This window comes from Hetaerina americana, unplaced genomic scaffold (assembly GCF_022747635.1).
Source record: "Hetaerina americana unplaced genomic scaffold, ioHetAmer1.1.p SCAF_2, whole genome shotgun sequence".
Classification (NCBI taxonomy): Eukaryota; Metazoa; Arthropoda; class Insecta; order Odonata; family Calopterygidae; genus Hetaerina; species Hetaerina americana.
In genome coordinates, this window is record NW_027286763.1 from 109862845 (window position 1) to 109869625 (window position 6781).

Below are 6781 nucleotides of genomic sequence, written 5' to 3' on the forward strand. Positions count from 1 at the left end.
TAATGGCCGCACACTACTTAGGTAGATCAGACCACAAAGATAAAATAAGGGAGATACCTAACACCCCCCGCCACACGCAAGGGCGTGTGGCGGGGGGTGTTAGGACATGTACCGTGAGCATAGTAGTCCCGAAGATTATGAACTCTAGTCTACTGACCGGAGGGGCCAATACCGGGTGATCCAAGCTATGTGTTTTTGTGTGTCGTATCTCACCAAGAAACCGCCAGGCTGCAGCACAGATCAACAAGGGACTGACCCGCAAACCTGACGCGTGAACTTCACACGCCGGACATATTAGTTCAGCTTCACCATCAAATATCAAACCAACATTTTGGATCACCCTATTCTGTTGAAGTGGGGGTGACAATTGTCAAAAATTCGTATCCCACATCCATTATGACTATGGGGCTTTTTGGTCTATGGGGCCATTGGGTTTTTTTTTTCGCTTTTTATTTAGAATCACGTGTCACATTTATTAACGTGAATTACGGTATATATCCCGAGTCGCAAACGTAAGCCGTTTTCGTTTGGCGCGAGATTTCAACCCGCCCTGGGGTGTTTTTCCACCTTTGTTACCATTCAAGGGTCAATTTAACTGACTTGTCATGATTAAGGCGAAACGCACCATTATTCAAAGAGAAAACGCATAAACACGTGGATGCAGAACAGATAATTTAAAATGTCGTTTTTTTCCTCGCATCATTAGATATCATAATAGACACGACAACGATAGCCGTAGATATTAGATATAACGTAGGAGATAATTAGAACCGGTGGTGCATTGATTTGTTGATATCTTGCATGTTTATCCCTGCATGCCATTCTTTTTATTTAATAGACCCATCTTTTTAACAGTCCTACAGCATGATTTGAATGCACATATCCTGTTATTAAATATTGTAGCATGTAATTACTTTCTTTCGTGTTTGATCAAGGTATGTCGAGTGTATGAAAAAACTAATATATGTGTGCAGGGGTAACATGATTTGGGTTTGCATGTGGTTTTATTCAAGTTTAAGGGCGGTGACCTAACACCCCCCGCCACACGCCATTGCGGCGGCTTGCGGAGAATTGAGTAGAAGTAGATGCCTCTTCAATCACCCGGAGGAATATGAATTATCTCATTAGCCCATAGAAATAATTAACGTATTTGACGACACATGACACACTGCCTCTTTTTTTCCAAAATAACACCTCAAAAACCGCCTCCAAAGATACGCGAAGGTGAGGCGGGCTTTCTGCAGACTGAAGGCATCCCGGACGCTCAACACTGTGGGTTAACTTTACCCCACGGGATCAGCACTTACTAAACCTACGCATGAATATTAGAATTTACTCAAACTATGTTACTGTGCCTGCTATCACCGGCGAATAGAGTAAGAAATCAAGATGCAATTCAATTGAAAAGGTGCGCTGACTTCTTGCGGCTTATGTAGTTTCTCTCACAGAGAGAGAGAGAGAGAGAGAGATAGAGAGCCCTTTTCTTCCAATATACCTTTTCCTTCGGACGTGGGACGTCGTTTTCACCGCTGTTCTTTTGCATGGTATTCGTCGGGGCCGACAAATAAACTGGAAAAGGCGTGCTTTCTCACAAACTGCAACAACCTTTTTTCCTTGAATATACCCCTCTGAAAAGGGGATGCGCCTTACCGCGTTCCCGTGAGTCTTTTTAATGTCCAATGCGGCAACTCAAAAGCAAATAGATGACACTTGGGGAGGGGTTAGAAACCTACTTGGAACCCTAGTAGACGCTAACTGCTAAGGATAATACGTCGGATTCGCGTAAGCAAACCTACATGCACTATGCATGACGCACTTGGAACCCATCAAATAGCTGAAAGTTACAGGGTTCGTCCGGAAAATAAGTGTACTGACTCCTGGGCTGGGCGCGCCGCTCCAGGCGCGCCCAGCACCGCTCTGATGGGCTGCGATTGGAGGGGGGTATGTTGGCAAGCGACGCTGAAAAAGGCAGTCGGCTCTGAGCTGTGGTGTAGTGAGGAGCTCTGTTAACGCGAACCTCCACGCTCGACCCACGTCACGGAACGCGATGCCGAAGCAGCGTTATTCCATCAAATTTGCGGTAAAGCTTGGGAAATCGTCTACCGAAACTGTCGGTATGATTAATCAGGCTTACGGAGAGTCAGCCATGTCCAGAAACATAATCTTTCGGTGGCACAAGATGTTCGTGGAGGGCAGAGAAGAGGTCGACGACGAGTCTTCGAGAGGTTCCCGATGATGCCTTCGCGGGAGCGTTCCAGGAATGGGAACGCCGCTGGAACAAGTGTATCGACTCACAAGGGTCCTATTTGAGGAATATTAGCTTAAGATATGTAAAAGTGTAATAATTTTTTTTTCCTGAGCTCAGTACACTTATTTTCCGGACGAACCCTGTATATCTGGATGAGAATGCACTCCGATTAAATACGCCAGGCGGACGAACACCCGCGGGAAGTTCACCCGACAAAGGAATATTTCAAACCTTCATGTTGAGTCTGTCTCGTCAAAATGCTCACTTTGAAAGGTTCTACATACTAAAATAGCGTCCCTATCACTCGCTCAAAATATAACCAAATATCAGTGGAATTTTTAAGGCATGTTTGGTAAAATATTTTCATTCGTGGAATCAAATCATCCAATATGGGTAAGGAAACATTTTTTTATACCTATAACAACATAAGTTTCTTGGAAATAAGGTTTTAAAAATCTCTTTCCTTTGTTTGGTATTCAAAAATGTTCCCTGACGTGCGCAGAGACGGATTCGGCGCAGCTGGAACACAAGACATGAAGTAAAACAGAAACGCACGGATGATGATGGCCTACCTCAAGCCAAAAAAGGCGCAGCGTATGGTTTTCAATTGTCCGGTTCTTCCAGAATTTTCGCAAATTCGCTTAAATGGTTTTAAATTTCCGTCAGAATTGGTACAATAGATGGATACATAATAGGTATACCATAGATGAGAACATACATTTTTTCACGAATGAATTTCGAGTGTGTGCTTGCGTCTCAATAATTTTGTTAATAAACTCAATTTTCTACCTTTCCCCGCCACCCCTTCCTGCCATCTGGTTTAATCCTTTACAGAGGAGACAGGTACGTTAGATATATCCATTATGAAGCAAGGTGCTTGTTTTTAGTTTTAACAAAACCTAATCCAGGGTATCGATGGAAAACTATGCGATTATTTTAATTTTACGTACATAATACATAAACGAGGAAATTAATTGTTTGTCAATCGTAAAATGGACGGTTTTTCGCAAATACTGAAGCGAGGAGGTGAGAGAATCCTCGTGAAGAGCCATCTCCAAGGAAAACAATGAGTTAATCAATCACAAGCGACTGCCTCTGACTGTCGGCATGCGCACCTACCCCAGTGAAAAATTCCAAAATGTACATCTTTCCGTGGAAGCTAAAGAAGAGTCACGTTTAAGGCCGACAAAATTTTAGATAATCGCACTTGAAAGAGCGCCATCGACGTAAAGAGGTGAAATGCGTAACATGCGGAGCTCTTTAACAGAGATGTCTTCAAGGGGCAGAGCATTGGGAATCGGCGATAGTAAGTATTAGAGAAGTGCAGTGTCATCGTAAGAAGGCCCTCTCCCAACTACCACCTCGGACATCTTGCTTTCTCAGACAAAATTAACTTTTTCGGGAATAAGTTTGTGGCATCGATTCATTTTATAATTTAAAATGGTATATTGGTAAATATAAATGCAATAAATTATGTAAAAAAATATGAATCTATTAAAACACGCATCAAATTTTGACGTGCCACGTCAGCTTCAGGTAGCGTCAGATTCTAGAAAAACACGAGTGCAGCTCTAATAAAATTTCAGCGGTGCTACCAAATCAATATTTTTCATTGTATTGCAACATTAAGATGCAATAACGCTAAGAGTATTTTTTTAGAAAATTCATTCCACCGCTAGAATATATATATATATATATATATATATATATATATATATATATATATATATATATATATATATACATTCAAACACGAAATCCCGCCAAACGGCGAATAAATACTCATATATACAGAAACAGATATAAGGAAAAGGGATAGGAACACATATAAAGGACGAACACAATAGAGGTGGGGAAGGCGGAATCGAACGGATCACAAGAGTAAAAATATTTCCTCAACCGGGACTCGAACACCGGATCTTTCCACTTGCCGGGCGGATGCTCTTAACCACTTGAGCTATCGAGGATAGTCAATTTACCCTGAGATCCGTGGGTCTAATATGTCGCCAAGCGCCCCGATTCTTTCAGCCAAGAGATGGCGTCAGGGGGCTGTTTCACCCACCAAAGGAGAAATAGACAATACACAAGGAAAGGAAAGGACAGTGGGTTAGAATTCATACAACATTATACAGGAAAGGAACAGTGCGTTTCGTGGCACGCATAGCCAGAAGAAAGAGATGAGCCACATTGGCCAAATACACATTCAAACACGAAATCCCGCCAAACGGCGAATAAATACTCATATATACAGAAACAGATATAAGGAAAAGGGATAGGAACACATATAAAGGACGAACACAATAGAGGTGGGGAAGGCGGAATCGAACGGATCATAAGAGTAAAAATATTTCCTCAACCGGGGCTCGAACACCGGATCTTTCCACTTGCCGGGCGGATGCTCTTAACCAATTGAGCTATCGAGGATAGTCAATTTACCCTGAGATCCGTGGGTCTAATATGTCGCCAAGCTGATAGAATCGGGGCGCTTGGCGACATATTAGACCCACGGATCTCAGGGTAAATTGACTATCCTCGATAGCTCAATTGGTTAAGAGCATCCGCCCGGCAAGTGGAAAGATCCGGTGTTCGAGTCCCGGTTGAGGAAATATTTTTACTCTTGTGATCCGTTCGATTCCGCCTTCCCCACCTCTATTGTGTTCGTCCTTTATATGTGTTCCTATCCCTTTTCCTTATATCTGTTTCTGTATATATGAGTATATATATATATATATATATATATATATATATATATATATATATAAATATATATATATATATATGTATATGCTTTCGTAGACGTAACACGGAAGTGCCGAATAGTACATTACACAGCAGCAAACAAAATAGAAACACAAAAAAAGGATCACTCACGCGTTATTTCTTGATAATTTCGTCGGAATTCTACTCCGTCTTCATCGGAAGATAGAGAAGTAATGCATTAAGCAATTTAATTTTTAATTCATTAAGTAATAATTTTTTTTATTTAAGCAATGCATTACTTCTCCATATTCCGATGAAGACGGAGTAGAATTCCGTCGAAATTATCAAGAAATAACGCGTGAGTGATCCTTTTTTTGTGTTTCTATATTGTTTGTTTCTGTGTAATGTACTATTTATATATACATATATTTATGGCATTAAAATATATTTCTTCCTGACATGTTCAGGCGCACTGCGTCACCTCCTCCATCCGAGATAGTAGTACCTTATATTGACGATGATGTCGCAGTGCGTCGAAACTTCTGGTTAAGTTATTTAAGCACAAAGAATATAATACTGCGGAAAGAAACTCATTCGAGAAAAGGAAAGGAATTAACAAAATCATAATGTTACTGAGAAATTGAAATGGTAGCACTCGAGAAAGAGAATGTGGATAAGAGGACCACCCCCTTCCAGAGTCTCCAGCCATTCTGATGACAAAGAAAACGATTATTTTCCACGAGTCTCGAGATGGAATGTTTCTAGAATACCTCCTTCTGTCAACAAAAAATAATTATATTAATAATACGTCATAAAACGATTCTATGGAGGTTCAGTAACTTATGATTTTGCTGTGTACTTGTTACTCGGCGTGCTAAGGTCGGCGTCCAACTAAAATTCCATTGATATCTTCCAGAAGGTAGGTATGAAATGGAGGGTTCAGTACTAACTACGGCCAATCGAGTTCAATATTTTGGGGGTTGTTCTAATGCCACGCATTCCAAGGGGAGCACATTTGAGGACAATATGCGGATCCGCTTTAAAGAGACTCAGCTTCATAAAACGGGTGGTGGGGAAATGTAATGAGAAAGTTTAAAAGAGGTGTCATTTTGCTCTAATTAGACCTCATCTGGAATTTGCTGCAAGTATTTGGGATCCTTGTGAGAAAATTTGGCAAAAAGAATTAGATAAAGATCAGAGAAAATCCGCTAGATTTGTTAAAAATTGTTATGATAAGAACACAAGTGTGACAGGTCTCTTAGGGGATTAAGGCTGGGAACCACTTGAAGTGCGGAGAGAACAAGCGAGACTTAGACTTCTAGTAAGATTCAGGACAAACGAGTTTAACGATGACACTAAAGGAATTATAATGGCCCCACACTACTTAGGTAGATCAGACCACAAAGGGAGATAGATTCTAGTAAAGATAGATACAAATACTCATTCTTTCCCCGAACAATCAGGAATCACAATAGTAAGAAACCGAAGTCACTTTAGAAATATTAAAAACATTTAATTTACAAGTCGGAACAAAACTAAACACTGTAAAGATGTTAGGTATATTTGTAGGTGCATGTGTATGTTAGTTGGTAGTTTGTGTGTTTGCATGCATTTGGGGTGTAGAAGGTTTTGGCATGGATGCATACCATGTTTTGTTTGTGGATTGCATAAATTTGTGGCTTTTGCATGCGGTTTTTCTTTCTTAATTACGGGTGATGCCCTAACACCCCCCGCCACACGCCCTTGCGGGGTATTAAGTAGATGTACATGAAGGTAACACGTTACTGCCGATATTAGACGGGACGCATTTTAGCAAGACTTTAGAAGATCTTT

The 6781-nt window shown here is 40.9% G+C and overlaps 2 non-coding genes across 2 annotated transcripts; one reads left to right on the forward strand and one right to left on the reverse strand.

The window, feature by feature from the left end:
• Positions 1–4596: 4596 nt before the first annotated feature.
• On the reverse strand, positions 4597–4672 carry TRNAA-GGC (transfer RNA alanine (anticodon GGC)). The gene has a single exon. It is a non-coding gene; the product is annotated as a tRNA-Ala (tRNA).
• A 105-nt stretch (positions 4673–4777) lies between these two features.
• On the forward strand, positions 4778–4853 carry TRNAA-GGC (transfer RNA alanine (anticodon GGC)). The gene has a single exon. It is a non-coding gene; the product is annotated as a tRNA-Ala (tRNA).
• Positions 4854–6781: the final 1928 nt, after the last annotated feature.